This window comes from Festucalex cinctus, chromosome 1, assembly GCF_051991245.1.
Source record: "Festucalex cinctus isolate MCC-2025b chromosome 1, RoL_Fcin_1.0, whole genome shotgun sequence".
Taxonomy (NCBI): Eukaryota; Metazoa; Chordata; class Actinopteri; order Syngnathiformes; family Syngnathidae; genus Festucalex; species Festucalex cinctus.
In genome coordinates this window covers 18081486-18104043 of record NC_135411.1, presented here as the reverse complement: position 1 = coordinate 18104043, position 22558 = coordinate 18081486, and the positions used below count along the sequence as shown (strand labels likewise).

The 22558-nt window shown below is 41.2% G+C and overlaps 1 long non-coding RNA gene across 1 annotated transcript; it reads right to left on the bottom strand.

Moving 5' to 3' along the window:
- Positions 1 to 3241: 3241 nt before the first annotated feature.
- LOC144016769 (uncharacterized) lies at positions 3242 to 19562 on the bottom strand. The gene is made up of 4 exons (XR_013283011.1): positions 19376 to 19562; positions 8682 to 8834; positions 3433 to 3651; positions 3242 to 3345 (listed from the first exon to the last, which is right to left on the bottom strand). It is a non-coding gene; the product is annotated as an uncharacterized LOC144016769 (long non-coding RNA).
- Positions 19563 to 22558: the final 2996 nt, after the last annotated feature.

Genomic DNA, 22558 nt, shown 5'->3' with positions numbered 1-22558 from the left:
AGTAAAATTCTGTATGTTTCCATGTGTGTCTTTTGATAACCAACCCTCATGTGAATATCATGTTTCTCAAACAATTCAGTGCATATAAACTAGACCAGGTTAAACGTGCTGCAGTTTCAACACACATGCACATGCACGCACACGCACACATGCACGGCTTGTACGCACGCACACACACATAGAAATGGAAATGAACAACAGCAGGTTGGCTGCTAAAGGGCAAGGAAAGGAATGAATACCTTTTCGCCTCCAGCTAGGAGTCTTTTTTTTTTTTTTTTTTTTAATATAATCCTACCTCCCTGTGAATCACCTTCTGTCTTAAAACAGGAACAGGCACATCTTTAAGCATAGTTTACATTTTGTCAATACACTTCCTTGAGAGTTATTTGTTCAGATTTGCATACTACATATTTGAATGATAATCTATCTATCTATCTATCTATCTATCTATCTATCTATCTATCTATCTATCGTTAGCTATTGTTAGTTAGCAAGCTAGCTATTGTTAGCTAGCACGGTAATATTGTTACCAATGTAACAATATCTATCTATCTATCTATCTATCTATCTATCTATCTATCTATCTATCTATCTATCTATCTATCTAGACCGAGTTTGGTACTCAAACTGGTATTGTTATAGGCACTCACTCGCTGTGTGAGCGTGGCTACGACAGGGAATCATTTTGGACGGATTCAACCTTCTTCCGCATCTGTGTGGTTGACAAAATTGCGTGGCCTTTGTGTTGATCTTTCTGGTATTCGTCTTTCTTGGTTTTCAGTCTGTTAAACTTTGACTCGCAGTTTGCTCATTCATAGTATAGCGAGCATTATAGATATAGAATTTGAATATAGAACGGTTGGCATGGTCACTTTTTAGAGCGCCTCGTCGCCATGAGTGTGCGGAACGCCAAAGAACAGGGCCAAAGACAGAAGAGTGAGAAAGGGGATTTTTCCCTTTTTTTATTTTTTTTATTTTTTTAGTTAGCTGGCGATAGAAATGGTATTTTTTAGACAGTTGACAGTTGAGTGGGGCGTTGTTTCAGCACATTCATCTGACAGATAGGCTTCATTTTTAGTGATTTTTGAAGACTTATTTAGCCTACAGCACAAACTTAACAATTTTTCCGTTTGAACTATTCAAATTTGGCAGTGATGTTAACATTCTTATCTGTAGTCAAATTCAGATGACATATTTATTGGTACTTTACAAGGACTTGTAGCACAAATTGAAGTCACTGGTGCTGGAGCTGTAGTACTTGCGGATGCCACCAGAGGGGAGCTGGGTGTCACCCTTGTTTTCATCTAACTAGGTCACGCCTCACTGGCCCCAGGCCGTGTGCCTTGCCTGCAGCGAGGAGGACGTGGGCACAGCAAATGGTTCCAGAACAAACACGGGCTTGCAAAAACGTTCTCGCCTCCAGGGGGAGTGTCGCCCGGGGGCAAAGTTGCTGATTGGAAACAGTTGAAAGAAAGAACTTTAGGCGGGGCGATTGTTTGGTTGTTATTGCGAAAGCCACGCAGCTGCTTGGGAGCTTAGAATGTCAGAAAGATGAGGGCACGTTGTGGCCTAAAGGTTTTTCTCATCAACATGAGACTGTACATGTGCACGCTTTTTTTTTTTTTTTTTTTTTTAATGCGCGTCATTAAAAGTTGTCGGGAAGTGCAGGACTGCAACGCCGAGTGGCCCTCGAGCATTTTATGTTGGAAGCATTAAACAAACAAACAAACGGTCAGAGAGCCCATTACTCACAGGAACTATGCATGTGTGTTTACGTGGTTTGTGCGCCCCTCCCTCGCCCCGCGGGCTTCGACGTCGGCCCGTGTCTTGAAGGTGAGAAGGCCTGGCTGATAATTGAGCGCCGCCTGGCACTTTAACAAATGTATTGAAAGGAGGAATCGAAAAACCCGTTAATGAGATTTACTGCCTCGGGCGTTGCTCGGGGGCGAGCCTTCTCATAATTTTCCTCATCTAATAGTTTCTTTTCAAACGTTGTTTTGCTTACCCCCAAAAAAGACGCTTGTGGTGGGAAACTCGAGGCCCGTGGGCCAGATATGGCCTTCCACGTCGTTTTATATTTACAAATATTTTTCCTTGACTTTTGCTCAATAGTAGTCATCCATCCATCCATTTTCTTGACCGCTCATTCCTCACAAGGGTCACGGGGGTGCTGGAGCCTATCTCAGCTGGCTTTGGGCATTAGGCAGAGTACACCCTGGACTAGTTGCCAGCCAATCGCAGGGTACACAGAGACGAACAACCATCCACACACACAAGCACACCTAGAGACAATTCGGAGCGCCCAATTAACCTGCCATGCATGTCTTTGGAATGTGGGAGGAGACCGGAGTACCCGGAGAAGACCCACGCAGGCACAGGGAGAACATGCAAAATCCACCCAGGAAGACCGGAGCCTGGACTCGAACCCAAGTCCTCAGAATTGGGAGGCTCAACCAAATAGTAGTCATCCATTCTAAAAATGATAATAATCAAATGCAGGTATTCGTAAGCGACCAGTTGTATATAACACCGCTCTGCTTTTGGCTAGCAGATGTCGCGCCTAGCGACATATTTTTGTCAGAACTCCAATACTAGTTTGAAGTTTGTTTATTGTTTATTGAACTATGCAATATTAGGTAAGAGTAGGGTGACCAGACGTCGCAATTTAACCGGGACAGTTCTGATTTAAAAGCAACAGTCTCATTTTTTTCAAATCCAATCAACGAGCCAATTGTTTGAGCCATGTGCATGTCAATCAAACAGGGGTCATAGCGATTCATATGCTAAACCTGTTAAAAAGGAATTTAACTGTTAACTCGCTAGCAGGTGTGTTTTTGGTCACACCGGAACTAGACCTACTTCCTACTTGGTGTCTAAGAATCATGGGAAATGTAGTCCCACTAGTCTCATGTTGCGGTCTCCGATCAGACAAATTATTAGGTACGGGACAAAAAAATAATGTCAACAAACCTAGCGCAGCTCAAATTCTGGCTCTCATACAGTATGTCATTGCGAATGACGTGCTTTTGGCTGAGCATCAAATGTGTTAACTTTATGGCGCGAATTGAAATGTCAGCATCATTCAAACACCCCAAGCTGCGGCCATGTCGTTTTACCATTCTAACCGGACCCCTGAGAGCAACCCTAACTACAACCATAATCAAAATGAGACAAACGGAAAGAAAAAAAAAAGCTAACAACCGGGCGGCGAGTGGCCATCTTTGTACTTGGGTTTGTTTACCTCACAAGATGGCTCCTGGCTCCGGGAATGAACCATGAAAATGGCTGCTGTGGCTGGCCCGCGGCACTCCGTATAGATTGGACTTTTCCACGTGGCAGTGGGGGCTGCTGGGATACGCACCCAAGGGGATGTACTCTCATTAAGGACAGTAGCCCAGGGCGCTTTTTACACTGCTTCCTGTGGCCACTGACCTTCTTTTTCTTTCACCCGGGGGCCTCGCAGCTACACCGCACTCTCTGCTTCTTGGGCTCCCTTGTCGCTCCCAACGACGCCCCCGGGGGTGCGTCACATGGCCCGAGTGACTCCTGACCCGCCCTGCCTGCCTGCATGCCTGCCGCCGTTTGGCGCCGTTGCAGACGGCGCAAAGGGTCACATGTGCCCCCCGAAAATGGCGGCGATGTCCCCGGGCTCTGCGAGGAAGAATTTTCCAGAGTTGACAGTGTCAAAACATCATGTCAAAAATGACCAAGCTTATGTGTCATCTTCAAGCGGTGCGGCTGCAACATTATTCACGTGGAAGTGGTTTGAACGCTGCAAAAGCAAAGCCAAATTAGTGATGGGAGACATTTTTGAAGACTTTTGACTCATGTTGTGCTTCACTTGTGCGCCTCAATGTGTTGTAAGAGCCACTGAGACCTTTGTGGGACACGGAACCATCTTTGGAGAATTAAACTTGAGCCTTATTTTAAAGTCTCGATACTCTTGGATTCTGCCGACACCAGCCACCAATACTTGAGGTAAACAAAATCTTACCTTGCATTAATCCTCCTCTGCAGTAGTTGGTGCTATACTACTACAGTTTGTCATATTGGCAAATTATCATATGTTTCAGAAAGAAAGGTCTTCGTTCACAATTTTTTTTGTCATTGTATTCAATGAAATTTTATCAAATGTATTAAAGGTATCGGTATTCGGTATTGGTGTGTATTCAACTGGTATCAGTCTGAAAAAAAGTGGTATTGAACATTATTATTATTATTATTACTAATATTATTATCGTCATCTCAAAATTATTATTTAAAATGGACAAAGAATAGAATATATAATAGCGAACATACTACGACCACCACCTCTACGATTTATGTATTTTATGCTTGTTATAGATTTGTAAATTGCTGTTTTGTATAATTCTGCCCCTTTTTATAAGATCTGTAATTTAATAATGTTGTACTACGTATCTGATACTTCATATGTTGGTTGAATATCATTTGGTACTTCGTATGTTGTTTGTATGTAATTTTTAGCTGTTATGTAATTTTATTTTATTTTATGAGGACTACAGATGGAAACTAGCATTGTGCTAAATCTGGTGCAGCCATCTTTTTAATGTTACTGCAAACTGTTCTTTTTAATAAACTAAACTTAAATTTATATTAGAATTTTAACAGAAAAAAATGATCAAAAGGTAACAAAATTGAAAATGTTAAAACTGGGTTGGTATAAATTAAAAACACATTTTAAAAGCAAAAAATAAAAATAAAACAAACGGATGACACATTACTACTACTGTTTTAATATATTATTTTAATTGCATTGATGACTTATTCATTATTGTAGCATTTGAGTGTGCTGCAGTAATTTTCTGAGGTTAAAAATTGTCCACCTATTTCAATGGTTAATGATCGATTAGGCACTCGAGGCGATTAGTTCTCGTCCTGAAGTTTCAGTATATTTAAAAATATATATATTTGAAATCTTCACTTTCCTCATTTTCACCGTCCGTTTTCTTTCAAACTAACGATTATATCGAAATGATCCCCGCAGGCAAAGGCACCGTCGTCCTTCACTTGGAAGCAGCTCGACAGCCTTCAAACTAGCCTCCATAAACTCTCGCTATCCCTCCCTCGGTGTGTCACCAGATGTGTGAATTTGTGTTCACACAAGACGTGAGCGAGCGAGCGTGCACGCGCTTTACTCGCTACGTTTGCAGTTGGTGCAGCTCTGCGTCTCCAAAGCCCCAGTTTGATGCCCTCGTCTCACGGTATCCAACCCCCACTCGCTCTGCATCCCCTCAGGCCTCTGTGGGTGTGTGAGTGCGCTTGTATAAAATGGCTACTGAACCAAGAGGGTATTGTTTCTCTCCATCAGGGTTGCACAATTGAAGGTTCACTTCTGAGCACGTGCTGGCATGGATACTAAAAGTTGGAGCGCACAGCAAGGCGCAATGAGACCCTTTTCAAATCTTTACTTCAGTTTAGCACGCATAGAAATATCAATATTGATCGTAGTAATGATAATGATGCATTGTGCGTAATGTTGAGCTAATGCTGTAATTGTGTGTAAGGTTGAGTGCATGTTTTCTTTACTTTCCATAGTGTATTAAACATAAGCACTACTATTACTACAATTCCCAGAATGCACCACAAAAGCTAATGCACTGTCTCTTGACTACTACTAAAAAAACAAACAAACAAAAAACCACAATATTGTGCTTTTTGTACATAACAGGAATGCATATAAACCACCTACAATCTCTAATAACAATATTGAGGCACTTACTTGCTAATGCAAGCACACATTGATCGCTTCACGAGCAAATTAGGTTCCCCTTCATCTGACAATTAGCATAGATTTTAAACATAGAAGGCCAAAACATGCCTAATGAAAATTAAACTGCACTAATAACTAGCCACTAGAGGGTGCTAAAGCTGCACAAATGGAAATCAACCTGACTTTTTTAACAGATGTGTTCCTTTTAAATATTGTGAACATGATGACGACGATATTGTGGCAGTTTTAATATCACGATATCACGATATTTCCCTTATCGTTACATCCCTATTACTTCCAAGTATGGTGGACTTTAAGGGTCAAAAAGTATTTTGACAAAATGTGGGAGCTCTCACTGATTGGTTGTGTGTTTCAGCACCGAAACGGGGAACGTGTATACAGATTGAGAGACCCTACTCATAACTGGGGATGTAACGATAAGGGAAATATCGTGATATCGTGATATTAAGACACAATATCGTCGTCGTCATGTTCACAATATGCCGCTTCACGAAAGGCAAAAAAAAGAAAAAAAACAGAAAAAAAAAACAGGCGGTAAGCAAGACAGACATACAACAGTGGCACCGCCATTTTAGCATTTTTCCTTGTCATTCATTATTGTCGTCCGGCAGTTGGGGTCGTGCCAAACGCGAAACAAAAAAATACATAAAAATAAAGACAATTCGTTTACCTCCTCGGTGGCTGGCAAGGGCAGGATTGTCATATAAAAGCATGCCCCCCAACAAAATGTTTACTCCACCTGAAGGTGAAAGGCTTCACTTCAACTGGCGTTAAACTGCTCTTTTGGACGCCGCACATGTTGATTTACTGTATATTCATGACTCTGAATTTTTGGCTTCACGAAACGAATAAAGAATACATCTTTCATATGTGTGTTGTAGTGTCTGGAGTGGTTTCTGCAAGTTCCATAACAGCTGTGTTTACTCGCCATGTTGTTTTTCCGGAGATAAACAAGAACAAAACAAGCACTATTTGCATGGCTCGTCAATGAGCGAGCTTCTTTCTGACCCACTTCCGGGTTTAAGGTGCTGAAGTCACGTGGCCTTGCGGTCTAAAAATCTAAAACCTGTAGGGTAAGATGTCAAACATAAGGCCCGCGGGCCGGATCAGGCCTGCATAGAGGTTTAATCCGGCCCGCGAGATGATTTTGTAAAGCTGAAAAAAAAAAAAAAAAAAAAGTAATGTCGGACTAATTAATCAGCCGGCCACAATCAAAATATATAACATTTGTAATTTCACAAGCAGTCCTCAGATGAGCAATGCAACTTGTACGGGGGAATTTTTCAAACGTGTTAAATACGACACAAATTCAATTACTGGTAACACAAATAGATATGACAAGAATTAGCGTCCTTATAATGTCATTAACTGCGCCACGCAATGCATTCTGGGAACAATATACATGCAAACCATGTGATTTAACACGTCCAGAACTCAGTGTTGCCGCGTTCCATTTGCATTTGTATTATTTTTTTTGGAACAATATGATGACAGTTGAGCTCCGTAATTTAGGGCTGGCCCACAAATAGCGAAAATCTGCGTATAATTGATGGCTCGTTTTTAAGTTATATACCGTTTTTTTGACCGATGTGGCCCACTTGGTAACATATTTTCCTCCATGCGGCCCCTGAGCTAACATGAGTTTGACACCCCTGCTATTGGGCTTTTGTTTTTTTTTCTAATCCAAACCCGTTTAATCAACGATCGTCTTTTTCTAAATGTACACAATGTAAGTACCTATCCTTGAATCCCCCCCACAGTTCAAACCAGATTTTGAAGACTAAGCGCCCTGTATAGTTTTGATGCCGACACCGCCGCCGAGCAGCAAAACTTGATCAGACGGCATCAGGTTGTGTGCGCCTCGGTCCTCGCGTATGAGTGAAGCGTGGAAAGGAAGCGACAGCGGGCAGCAGGGACGAACCCGTCAGCCACTCAGATCACATCAGGTCTGTCGGGACACATTGGAGCATAGCGAGCCTGATGGGCTCGTAGCCCGCGGGGGTGCGAAGAAGGCCAGATGACATACAGTCGCAGGGGGCGGGCGCGTAAGAGAAGAAAAATGCGGGATGGCACATCCTCGCTTTGCCTTTAATGCTCAATATGGTCCAACAACACGCGTCAGCCATGCCGTACACGATGCACTAATTATACTAGCGTAAAACCACACACGTCTACCCCCCCTTAGACACGCAAGCACCATAAACATGTAGCTCGGATCTCCCACCAGATAACGCACATCTCCCACAACATGGCGCATATGCTAATTTGAAAGGCAGGACCTTTTTTTTTATGGGCTGCACACGACGCATATGCTCGTGCGTGTGGGTAAATGTGCAGACACGCTCGGGTACATATGTCCGCAGGGGCTCAAGCGGGAAATAGACACTTCTCTTCATGCCTGTTCTTTAATTGGGGCATTTATTGTTTTTTTGTTGCCGCTTGCCGCTGCTTGACTTCATTAAATTAAAGGCACACGTATCAGCACTGCAGCATGTTTTCAAGGTTTATATAAGCAAGAAACGCTGCCCTTAGCCATTAAGTTGCAAATTAGCATATCGTTTTGACTGTGGGATACGCCAGCCCAAGACGCTTTTTTACATTTTCACACTAATCAACTTGACTTTAACATGTTGGATTTGAGTTTGATTTGCTTTCATCACAAATATTGTTTTCCCCTTCAGCTGTGTGTGTGTTGACTCTCTGTCACGTTACCGCATTTCAATGTGTGTGTTTGTTTTAGGGGGAGGGTGAAAAGGACAAATTGATCTAGTGTTGAATATTCTGTATTGGTTTTATTGTAATTCTTTTCTAATTCTTGGTTTATTCAATTGCATTTCCTTGAGGCAGCTAAGTATGGAAATAAGCCCCCCCCCTTCTTTTTGCCTGTGTAAATTGCTGCTATCACCTCAAGCCTTTTGAACAAGATTACCCAGATGGCCTCGCATGGTGTGCCTGAAGTTTTATTTTTCCTCCTTTGCCTGTTTTCTCCCTTTGTGGCTGCAGGGGAGAAGGAGAGCGAGTCGGGAAGCCTCCTGAAAGCTGCGGGCCAAGCCAGGAGGCTGCAGCTGTGGCAAAGAGAGATCTGGGGGAAGAAGAAGAAGAAGAAGAAACAGAAGAAGAAGAAGAGTGAGTTGGAGGAGTGTGTGAGTGCCGTGGGCGGTATAAGACTGGTGCAAGGGGGCGGGGAGTGTTTTGTGTGTGTGAAAGGGGAGTTTGCGGGTTAGTTTGGGGACTAAAAAATCTCAAGCCAAGAACACCAGCTATTATTAACCCTACCCCCTACCTGGATCGGCTGTGCGTGGGACAGGGATAAGCCCCCCCAGGCTGGTGGGTATACAAATGTAGTGAATGTGCACACATGTTTTGAGTAAAGTGTTCCCAGAGTAAACACATTTGTTCAAAATGTACCTGGTTATCCACTTCCAAAAGCCTAGCAGAGACTTTCCACCGAAGAAGAAGAAGAAGAAGAAGAAGAAGAAGAAGAAGAAGAAGAAGAAGAAGAAGAAGAAGGCTGATACAAAACCCTTGTTCAAAATGTACCTGGTTATCCACTTCCAAAAGCCTAGCAGAGGCTTTCCATCGAAGAAGAAGAAGAAGAAGAAGAAGAAGAAGAAGAAGAAGAAGAAGAAGAAGAAGGCTAATACAAAACCCTTGTTCAAAATGTACCTGGTTATCAACTTCCAAAAGCCTAGCAGAGGCTTTCCATCGAAGAAGAAGAAGAAGAAGAAGAAGAGGAAGGCTAATACAAAACCCTTGTTCAAAATGTACTTGGTTATCAACTTCCAAAAGCCTAGCAACGGGTTTCACAGAAGAAGAAGAAGAAGAAGAAGAAGAAGAAGAAGAAGAAGAAGAAGAAGAAGAAGAAGAAGAAGGAGGAGAAGAAGAAGAAGGCTAATACAAAACCCTTGTTCAAAATGTACTTGGTTATCAACTTCCAAAAGCCTAGCAACGGGTTTCACAGAAGAAGAAGAAGAAGAAGAAGAAGAAGAAGAAGAAGAAGAAGAAGAAGAAGGAGGAGAAGAAGAAGAAGACTAATACAAAACCCTTGTTCAAAATGTACCTGGTTATCCACTTCCAAAAGCCTAGCAGAGGCTTTCCATCAAAGAAGAAGAAGAAGAAGAAGAAGAGGAAGGCTAATATAAAACCCTTGTTCAAAATGTACTTGGTTATCAACTTCCAAAAGCCTAGCAAAGGGTTTCACAGAAGAAGAAGAAGAAGAAGAAGAAGAAGAAGAAGAAGGCTGATACAAAACCCTTGTTCAAAATGTACCTGGTTATCCACTTCCAAAAGCCTAGCAGAGGCTTTCCATCGAAGAAGAAGAAGAAGAAGAAGAAGAAGAAGAAGAAGAAGAAGAAGAAGAAGAAGAAGAAGAAGAAGGCTAATACAAAACCCTTGTTCAAAATGTACCTGGTTATCAACTTCCAAAAGCCTAGCAGAGGCTTTCCATCGAAGAAGAAGAAGAAGAAGAAGAAGAGGAAGGCTAATACAAAACCCTTGTTCAAAATGTACTTGGTTATCAACTTCCAAAAGCCTAGCAACGGGTTTCACAGAAGAAGAAGAAGAAGAAGAAGAAGAAGAAGAAGAAGAAGAAGAAGAAGAAGAAGGAGGAGAAGAAGAAGAAGGCTAATACAAAACCCTTGTTCAAAATGTACTTGGTTATCAACTTCCAAAAGCCTAGCAACGGGTTTCACAGAAGAAGAAGAAGAAGAAGAAGAAGAAGAAGAAGAAGAAGAAGAAGAAGAAGAAGAAGAAGAAGGAGGAGAAGAAGAAGAAGACTAATACAAAACCCTTGTTCAAAATGTACCTGGTTATCCACTTCCAAAAGCCTAGCAGAGGCTTTCCATCAAAGAAGAAGAAGAAGAAGAAGAAGAGGAAGGCTAATATAAAACCCTTGTTCAAAATGTACTTGGTTATCAACTTCCAAAAGCCTAGCAAAGGGTTTCACAGAAGAAGAAGAAGAAGAAGAAGAAGAAGAAGAAGAAGAAGAAGAAGAAGAAGAAGGCTAATAGAAAACCCTGTGCCAAGATCATTTTTTTTTTTTTTTTTTGTCTCAAGCTTTGCAAAGATCTGACCCATGATCCCTCTGCTCCCCCACCCCCAAACACCTCCTTCAAACACAGCTCAACCTTCTGGGTCCGTTGCCGGTTGACCTGTCCGTAGCCAATTAGCCTCAAGGCCAGTCAAGCCCCAAAGGGCCTTGGTGACCTTAAACACCCCGGCAGGTTCTTAGTTTACCATCACAAGTTACTGATGTGCCTCTGGCTACATCACCAGCCAGCTGGCTCCACAGTCGCTAGCTGCTCAGTCAATAAATGTGTCCACCTTTGGAGGCTCCACAGAAAGCCACAATCAACTACCATGTGGAGATTGTGTCGTTTAATAGGGATAAACTGGATTCTTTACAGTAGATTTTGGTGCATCAAGGCTGTACAGTATCAGGCCATTCTTAAGATCCATACAGGTTTCCAGGTACCAACGGGCTATATGCCACGGAAGAGGCCGGACTGTTTTTGCACATCAATTTGTTTCCGGTTCGGTTTGTGACGTGTGGGTTGTGTCACAATACTTGTGCTTCCGACTTTGTGCCCCTGCGTTGCGCGTTCGCAACCCGGACCGGAAACAAATTGATGTGCAAAAAACATTCCCGCCTCTTTCGAGGCATATACCCCACTCAACCCAGTCAGTCATCTAACAAACCAACCAAGTTGACTCTAAGTTCCCTCATCCTAACTGTAGTCTGAATACCAACCAACCAACCAACCAACCAACCAACCAACCAACCAACCAGCCAGCCAGTCAGCCAGCCAGCCAGCCAACCAACCAACCAACCAGCCACCAACCAACCAACCAATGGACACTTAATCCCATGTCCCTAACTCGAACACTCGCCAAACTAAACTCGTAACTCCTTAACTCCTAACTCTTAACTAAACTCTAACACGGACAATAACATCTATACGCTAACCCCAGACAATTGACCAACAAAACAACCAAATAATCAACTCATGAATCAATATTTTGATCCGTACTACCCTAAACTTCCTTACTACAAACATGATGTTAACCCCAAACAACTAAATGATCAACCCGCCAGTGACTCAATCAATCAACCAAGCAGACACAAAGTTCCTGAACGCTAACTTTAACCCAAACCTAAACCATTTTAACGTCACCCAGCAGCCAACCAATCTACAAACCATATAATCAAACCATGAATCAATCAATTGTATCCTTAACTATTCTAACACCCTCCAACCAATCACCAGTGAATTAATGAACTACTACACCAGCCAAGGGAATGCTAACTCCATGTTCCTAGCTTGAACACTAACTAGCTTACAACCAAGCAACCAACCAACCGATCAACCTACTAAGATGACCCTAATTCCTTAACCCCAACTCTATCACAAACTACCCTGACTGCAAGCATTTAGCCAACAAACTAACTAGATACTCAACCCTTGATTCAATGCATTGCTCCACTCTCCCCTAACTGGTTATCCTGATGATTATGCTAACTTCAACCAATCAAATGATCAAAGCTCCAGTCCATGAATCACCTAAGCAGCCCCAAGACAACCCTAACTCCCCTAACCCTATTTCAAATGTTAACAAAAAACAAACAAACAAACAAACAAACAAAGAATCATACCTTTAGACAATCGAAAGCATTTAACCCTTACTATCCTTTTTTTTTTTTTTTTTTTTTTTTTTTTTCCTAAAACCCTTACTATCCTAATCCGAACCCCAAATAGCCAACCACCCAATCAACTCAACCTGCTACCAGCTAAACATCCAAATAATAATCCATAATTCAGGTTTTGATAAATAGCAACCCGCTGCTCCAGTAGTTATTGTTGTGCAAGTGCTCAGGTTTGTCATTGGCTTTCCACTCAGCATGCCCTGGACATAATCTGCTGCTGGTTTTGTGCCCCAAGCAAGAATACCATTTTCATACATTAAGGTGGCACACAGATAGAGAATTATGCAGAGCTAAAGTGTTCACCTGTTTATTATTCGAACGTGCGACAGCCTACATCCAGACTAATCTCCAAAAAGAACACGCCCAACCTCCAGATTACTGATCTTGGCCAGGAGGCAACAGCGGAAGGAGATGCTCACCTGAGATACAGTGAGGAGGGTGAGGAGCTGCATATCATGGAATAGATGCATGCAGCAATTCAACAAGGGTTTTTAATATTCCACTAGAATGCACATACAGTGAGTGGTACCATAAATAAGTGGCCAAATTTACAATTACCACGAGTCGATTTTTCGCTTTGTGTGTGTAAAAATCTAATCTACAAATGAGCTCCAGATATGGTAAAGTATCCAGTAAAATGAAAACAAAAGGATGTACTTTCAGCTGTTTACCAAAGGGTACAAGCAATGAACAAATTAAAAAAAATGACACTTGTGAGCAGCTACACAAGACCAAAATTCACATCCAGTGGCTCACAGAGACCATGCCTGTTTCTCAATATGAAGAACGCAGGTAGGGAAGTCAACCCCAACATTTTTATTATTATTACTTTTTTGACAAGAATATGTTCTATGCAGCCCCATTAGTCTAAATATGGTATTCTGGTTAATATTACATTAGTGGAATAAGAGTTAAGCAGCAAAATCCAGCTGTTTTTATCCATCTCAGGGAGCGGCCATTTTGCCACTTGCTGTCGACTGAAGAGGACGGCAATGTTGCTCAAGTCTCAGGTAACAACCAATCACAGCGCAGCCTCAGAAAACAGGTGAGCTCTGATTGGTTGTTGCCTGAGCCCTGAGCAACAATGATGTCGCCTTCAGTCGACAGCAAGTGGCAAAATGGCCGCCCCCTAAGATGGATAAAAACGACTGGATTTTACTTCCATAACACATACTCCAAAAATGTAATATTAATCAGAATGTCATGTTTGGACTAGTAAGGTCACATAACATATGCTTGTCAAGAAATGTTTACGGTTGACTTCCACTTTCCTAAGAGCGCGAGTCTCTGTAAATTGGAATGGCTGTGTACTTGCTGACTTACTCTCTGACTGACGTGTTTCCTGAAAGTGTCATGACTGGGTCACACCAGGGTTAAGTTTGGGTCACGACCGTGAAGTCAAGTGTCTGTTTTGAACTGATGTAACCGGCATCTAGTTTCAACTGGTTTTAAGCTATGTGATGTCAGGAGCTATGTGATATCAAGAATCTTTCATCTCTTTATCTGGTCAACAGCCAATCAGATAATTCCGTGTCAGTCCTGTTACTCACATATCTAGCCACAACCAATCAGATTGATTCACTGTCTATATAAGCTATCTGAGAAATATGTGTGTTTGTCGGATTATTACCTTGGTTCCTCTGTGCATCTCCAAGGGGGCTTGGCGCCTCGTGATTCCCGTTGCAATCTCATTGTTTCTCGTCTAGTCAAGTTTGTTCTACGCCTCTCGATGTTATGAGAATAAAGAGTTAAAATCTTACTTGTGTCTGTGCTTTTGGGATCCAACCACAGAAAATAAGATAGCAGCATGAAAGGCCACTTGGCATATTTTTTAAGTATCCAACTGATGTATCCTTAGTTTAAGCTAGTTGACAAAAACAACATCCGCGTATTCCGTCCATTCTTGATTTGGGGGAGGTCCGAGTTGTGAAGTTGCAAAAAAAAAAAGGAACCCAACTTCACCAACCGTCTTCAATCTGATGTCACTTGACAATGGTGACCCCCATACTGTTATTTTTTCACTGAAAATCAGTGAGTGTTTTATGCCAGGATCCCTGTATGGGATAATGAGAGCCTAGCAACTTCATTGTGTGCATCAACCATTCGGAGTATATTCAGTATCGTGAATGGTGACTTGCAGAAGTTAGGTTTATATTTCACTGCGATTGTTTTTTCTTGTGTGCCAGCGATGCCAACTGTTTCAGCCTGGACGAGACGTGTTGGCGGTTCTCATTGCAATACGTCATGCATCACATTTTTTTTTAATCCACAAAAAGGAAACGGTAGACCCAGCTTGCTACGTAAATATGACGTCCGCGGTTATTCGGCAGGCGGGCGAGCACGTTCTGGCTAGCTACCGCGGAAGTAGATTTGTATTTCAAAGGACCCGCCTCTGACCACCCCCTATCCCCATCCCGATTGACATTGGCTAAATTTAGCTGTCATGTCACTCTAAGCCAAACGTGAAAGGAAGTTACTTCACGTGACACCCAGCGACTCATTTTATTGGCTACGAGCAACTTCCGTGTCACTTGTCAACCTACCGGAGCCGCCGTGGTCCAAAAATGGCAAAGATGCCGTTTGCTGCATTTCGTGTAAGAATTGAGAATTATCTTACGGGACTTTAGAGGTCCCATATGGGACATAAAAATTTTGCCCAAAATACGGGACATTTGGCAACCCTACTAATTTATTATAAACTAATAGGATGCAATATAAACATATTTCTTCATTATTAAATTAATTTTGTTATTCGAAAAAAGTAACTTCATGGAACACAATGTGACTTATACTCACAACAAACAATTTATCGGAATCAGCCATCTTTGTAGTTTACATTCGCATGGAATGTTTTGTGATTGGAACTGGGCCAATCCGAGCGGGATAACTCTAACTTCCCACATTTTTTAATACGAACTGTTGTTGAGACAACGATCTACACCTGGACAACAACACGATTGGCTGAGGCAGCTGATTGGTCGGCACAAGGGACTGGGCTGCTGAAAACAGGGAGAAACCACAACCTAACAAGCGAGGCAAGACATGAACATGGCACAAAACTAAATATAAATCTAAACAACAAAAACACGGATCATGATCAGTAATTACACAACTTGTGTTTGTTTTCAGATCGTAATCAACAGTTCCGTCACATGGCAATGCCCAACAGTGGACTCTCACTGTTTGTTTGTTTAGTAGCATTTTGCTCTCCGTCATAATGAAGGACTTTTTTCCCCCCTCTTTTTTATCTTGTTCTTATTTATTCTCATGGCTGGAGGTAGAAACGCGGTGGTTGATGAGGGGCTGAAATGAACCGAGCCTTAGCCTCAGCCCGAGGGCTGCCGCGCATATCTTAGCATAAGTGATGGCCGACCGCGGGGCTCAAACGTTGCCGAGAGAGCCCCCAGGACAGCGAGCCCTGACAGATCATGTATTTATAGGTCTGTTGAAAGACCTCTATTGTGTCCCACATAGCCCGGGAGCACGTCTGTCCTCTGTATTATAATAAAGCCAGTGGCCTTAGCGCTATGATGGATGGCTGGCCCTTGAATGGCGGACTCCGCGATCATTAGAGCGGTTCGGGTCTGCCCCGTGTGAAAGGCTCTCGCGGTACAAATGTAACCTTTTAATCAAGGCGAGGTATCCCGTCTTAATTGTCAGCCATGGGAAGAGGGAGGCGAGGAGAGAGAAAAAAAAGAGAAAATGATTTTATTTTTTTTGCGCCAAAGGATACATTTGCAATTATCTCAATGGTTTTAAATGCCCGCTGGGCTTTTTCAATACACGTTAGAGTGAGTCGCCTATGGCATTTAACGACAGTTTCACTGGTCAGATTTCATTGCTGCTCAAATTCCATCACAGCTCCACTCAGCCTTTTTGCACCACAATGCTAAAATAGAGCAGAGTTTTGGGTATCCAAAAAAATTGGAAAAAATGGGAAAGAAAAGTCTTGGCAAAAACGAGACAAAGCTTGACTTTTGGACGCCTTGAGCCTCACAAGCCGAGTGGTGTTTGAGCTGTTTCCCAATCGCATGTTCTTCTGTTACCTCTGGAGTAGAATATAAATGATACCCTCTCAGCGTACAGTCAATGCCAAAGGGCCCGCAGGAAGACGCAGCCCCGGCTCGAAAATTCCTCACTGCAAAGCGCGCCTCCACTCGAGCCGTGACTTTTTCGACAACAGTAAAAACAACAAGCCGAAAAGTGAGGCATCTCGAGGAGGCTTACTGCAAATCCTCCACTCGGACTTCTGTTATCCAACAGAGACATTTTCAGGAGGATATCTACTGTATTTTTTAGCGTGCTTGTCCTGACTATGCTTGCTGACTTTGGGCAAGAGGCCCATATATTAAAATTAATATATGCTGTATATTTTACTTACTAACAAGATCAGACAGTTTTGTTTTGTTTTTTTTACAGCGATCAACTTTTATTCTCATACCCAGTGATGTAATCGTCCCATGAGAATTGAGTATAGTCTACTCAAAATTTTGACCTTTTTTTTTTTTTATTATTTGTATTTTTTTTAAGTAGTCTAGAAAAATGTCCTCTTTTAAAAACAGTGACATGTAAGGAAAATCCGTCATTTGGACTTGCTCACAATAATAAAATTACAACTTGAATAAGAGCAGTTCGGTAATACAGCCTAAATTAATCTGAAATGTATTACTATTTATCATGTATAAATAATATTGTAAAACAATATTTCATGAACAGTGAGCAAAAAATAGTGAGAAAAAAGTCACTCATAGACCTCAATAATGTTTTAGGCCGAATCTTAAAGGGACACTTCACTTATTTAGCCATTTTTTTTGGCAGTCAAACATTAATATTTTGCCTATAATAAATTTTAGATTTTCATTATTTTTCATGTACAATTAGTAACTTTAAAAACACATTTGGCAACTTGCTGTCGACTGAATATGACATCACAAGGGCTCAGGTAACCAATCACAGCTCAGCTTGTGAATGTCACATGACCAAACTTATAAAACAGGTGAGTTAAAATTAATTATAAACAAAATATTCACTTTTTATTGCTATGATGGACAAAATAAGTGAAGTGCCCCTTTAATGGATTTAAAATCACCAGCCTAGCTACTACAAAACTCAATTACATGTAGGTTATTGTGTACCCACCCAGGGGATCGAACCCACCCCGCAAGCAAGTCTTGGGTGTATGAGCGCAAAGCGCTTCCATTGAGCCAAAACTCACTGAAAAGTGAGTACTTTTAAACTAGTATCAGTCTGGAAAAAAAAATGTGGTATCGAAAATCCCTAATAAAAAACTTATCTCATGCGTATCAATACCTTGAACTAAGACCGGGTATCGGCGCAATACCTGGTATCAATACCCACCCATAAAATGTACAACCATATTACACTGCGATCCAATTATTGTAATATTGCAACAATATAAAACTTTCTTCTTGTAACTTAGCAGCTTTCTCTCATAGCGTCGCAATTTTTTTGTCACGTTGTCCTTTTAACTCAACAACTTTTTTTTCTGGTAATTTCTCTATTTACTCGCCCTAAAACACGTCACACACATTGTGTACAAAGTGGGCTGCAAGAGTAATCAACAAGTCGTGCGATATTTTTTTTTGTTACATTTGAAACTCAGAAACAGCACAGACTTTTTATTTCCTCATTGCAAGTGTCAGTTTGTGAGACATTATCCTAGCATGGGTCGTCCGTCGACTGATATTTAAAGGCCAAAGTCTGTGTAGATGTCATCACACCAATTAACTAATTTCTCGACTAGAAAAAATTCCTTGGAAATCTGTAGCCGTTGTATTAAAATAAAGATATTTATGAACCTTCAGTCTCTCAACTGTCTTTGAAAATTTGAAATCAGGCCTTGAGGCTGACGCAGGGGGAAGAAAGAAGGGCGGCTGAGGAAAGAGGAAAAATGGCACGGGAGAGGTGTGGGAGTTGTGTTTTTGCTTTTTTTTTTTTTTTTTTTCTCTCGCCGTGGGTTACATTTATAATCATCACGCTGGTGTAAAATGGCCGAGGGTGGCTTTTTCAATAAAGGTAGGACGCATCTGTGGAGCTAAACTAAAAGATCAACACGGAGGGCGAAAGATAGTTAAAATGACTTTGTGTAACATAATGGCGAGCTGACTGCGTCCATCCATTGACCCTGCACCGCACGAGCCGCTTTCTCCAGGCGCTATTCTGCCTTTTGATGACTTCAAATAATCACCAGAGCGAGACACCACCATAGACACGCCACAGAACACTTGTGAAGTTTTACCTTTTATTCTGCATCCATTTCAAATGATTTCCTTCTTGTAATCTAAGAAGAAATTATACTTTCAAATAGCTTCATTAAAATTACCTTGATCCTACCTCTTGTTATTGATGATGAAACAGCATAGTTAGCACTAGCATCATTGCTAGGGGAAGTCAACAACCGTGTTTTATATGTTATGTGTAAACCCACTGCTCTAAATATGGTAGTTTGATTAATTCAAGAAAGAAATGTGAGAAAATGTAAATGCCTCAATGAGAAAAGTGTAGAAACTGTGTGCTGAGGGGTTTTAGAGCCTTAAAACATTTAGAATAAATGATGGCTTATCAACAGATAAAACGTAACGCTAACTACTTTGCGTATTTTATTTATTGTGGATATTTTTTTTAACCTAACCCCAGCGGAAAACGAGGAAACACTGTACATCAGACTCACGGTGTATTTTTATCAACAATAAAGTTTTACATGGTTTATAAATCATGTTTGTGTAACTAAATGCTAAAAATATCAATAAAAACTCAAACTTCTTTTTGACAGTTTATTTAGTTTACAGTACCATGTTTTGAAACCACTAAGCAGTGACATGCTTCTGTAACAGTGCAACGTGCCACAACACTTATTTTGAAAAGCAAATAAGGAAAAAATGTCTTCAATGATGACGCACCTGCTGCTGCTCGCTTCTTGCTTTTATGCTTCTCCGTCCCCGCGTGACGTTCTATGGCTGCTTTGCCCTGACTGCTCACGGCCACAACACACCAGCAAAGCATGCAGAAACCGTGGAACGAGTCTCAACTGCTTTTGACCAGTAAATTATGCACTTTCTTCCATTCAATATTAAAAGATGTCTGACGTTTTGGCATTTTTTTTTTTGCTAGCCGTGTCTTTTTGCTGCTGTCAAAGATGACGGTGAGGATATTACGTAGTAAGATAGCCACACGTGGAGATTTGTTTACATTGATTGAACCAATGATATACGAGATTTTTAACTGAAGCCACTCTTGGCCAATAACAGATGACATCAATGGTGCTTAGGGCTCGGGTCGTTGCCTGATTTGACCGACGTGTAGCGTGTCATTGCTGAATATTTACCAACACTGTCTGGGTTTGTCAGTAAATAACTTCACACATGTAATGACGTAAGTATAGTGTATCTGTAGGCGAGTATATGCTGTTTTAAACATATTAGTTTGAGCCTCTTTCAGTTTAATAGCAAACATTGCCAGGCCGAGGAGACGAGTGTCAATTATTTTCATAGTGATAACACCTACTAGATGGGCCAGCCAGGACAACTCTTGTGTTGCTGCCGTCAAAGGCAACTCTCATTTATTTAATAATTATTTTCATAGTTTTGATTTGGTCAAAAAAAGAATAAACAAAGTAATTATTTAATGTAAAAATGTTAAATAAGACTTATTGAAAGGCGGAACGTACTTTTTGTTATATATGACAGTGTTAGTTCGTATTTTTTTGGACATGAATCTGTATTGCATCCTCACCTCTAGTAGTGTGCGATCAGCACTGACTTACCCCTGACAGTGTTCTGTGGCACGAGTTCTGGTCCGGTGTTGGTTGAGAGGAAAGTAGTCCGACAAGTTGGCTGGGGTCACGGAATAAAGCGTGTTTCTTCTAAAAACAATTTGTTGTCAAAAGAGTGATACATTTGCATCACAAAACTTCGCCCTAGAAAAAAGTCAGACTCCATTACGGCCGGTACTATTTTTCTGTTCGTTCGTATCACTGTGCGGCGCGCCGCATACAGCTGATAGACGAGCACTAATCAACAAGTTGTTTGTCTTTTCAAAGTTATAATTACGGCGGAAGGCGCGCCTATCAGCTGTATGTAGCGCGTGGGGAGTAACATCTTGTTTTGTGTTAGCACTTGCACTATGCTAATGTTGCGTCTTAGATATTGACATGATAACTTAGACAAGGTCCTTTAACCATAACGTCGTAGCTTTAAAATAATGTTGATGGTGCCCAATCTTGTAATAAGGAGAATAGCATGTTATGCTAGCATTTAGCATTTAACTTCTATTGTGGGTTCATCTCTCCCTACACAACTTCATGCGCAAATCAGTCCATATGCCATCAAATGTTAATTTAGTGTAATTGTTTACATAGTAGCTGTTGTGAACACTTAACGGGTATCAACTGTGTTTGATACAGTACCTGTTCAGTAGCTACTATCCAGTGAGTTGGAAATCAAAGCGAAACTAGTGCACCTGCAGCCTTGGAGAATGAGACTCAAACTAAAAATAAAAAAAAAAAAAGAAGAAAAAAAAAGGGGAATCTGGGGCACAAGAGGCCTGAAAGGGAGACGTAGCATAGCATCAAGCGGCAGATAGCCACAGAAAGTAGCGATTCTGCCATGAGGGATGAAGACAAGATGACAGGACTCTGTGTGAGATTTCACTTTGGATTTTTTCGGGGCCCCCGCGGGGATTGTGTGGAAGCGCAGCTGACAGGACTCGCGTGGAGAAGTCGGCTCTGTTCATCACAACTAAGTAAAGAAGGCCTCCGTGCAGCCACTGGTGCACCAGCGTGAATCCTCCAAGGTAGCACGTGTGTGCCTGGGTGATGTTGGTTTTGCCTCTCTGGTGTTAAGACTGACAAACGAAAGCACGTGAAAATATTGTACACTGAACTTGTATCAAGATTGGCACATCACATAATGTAATGTTTTGTATATTTTAATTTTCTAACATGGAGTTGCCATGTATTCCTTACATCAAGGGATTACTCACATAGTATTAGCACATTGAAGGTGACATCTGATAATAACTGATTACTGTCACAGAAAAAAATTAACCAACCAAAATGTGCATGAGTTGGTGTCCTCTTGATCTTGACTTCCAACATGGTGGACAAACAAATACAGATCACGTGACTGAAAGTTAAATCAACTGAAAAGTACAAAAGTTCCATAGAAAGCAGAAAGCCAAACACCAAGACAACTTGAGTTGACCTTTATTTCGATTTTTTTTATTATTATTTTTTGGCTACATTCCTCTTTTTCTCAAAACTTGGGAGCGTAGGTCGATCTTTCGTCTTAGAAAGAATCCAACTTCATATCAATATGTGCTACAAATGGATATAATTTCAAGTGTGAAAATTTCAATTCAGTTATTTGCTTGAAAATGTTAATTAAAAACACAAACACATAAACAATAAAAACATTAACAATCATGTTACGATCTGATTTTTATATTTATTTATTTATTTTTATTCCCATGATGGCCTTAAGGGTAGAAGATGGTAATTGCTAAATTAAATAGTTAGCATGGTCTTTCAATTTATGTATATCTTTATGCAATTAAAAAACTATTAAAGTACAAAACGCTTCATTGGTACCACAATATTCAGTGTGAAAAAGATGCGTTGGTGAAGCTAACTGTTGGTGACAACGGAGACAGTCCGCAACGTAAGCAACGCACCATTGACCTTTATACATCAAGTCATAACACACACTTAACCACCGCACCAGTCAGGTGTTGACGTCAAGTCAGCAGTTACGGGCAACTGGGAATGCAATAAAATTCATGGAGTAGGAATGGGATTCAAAATCATTTTATTTTCCACATTCCCGTGTCCAGTTTGTTGTGGAAAACGCGTGTTGAATATTTATCAGTGTTTTTGTTCTTTAACATTTTTTCCCCCCCAATGTATTTCAATGGACATCAATGACGTTTTTTTCCCCCCGTTATCCACGGGGCGGCCCAGTCTCCAACCCCCGTTGGGAGTCCACTGTAGTGAAATAACCATTCCCTCACATTTGCACTATAGACAATTTTGAATCTTAAATAAACCAAAGCAGTCTGACCATCAACCATTCATACCTGTGGACTAT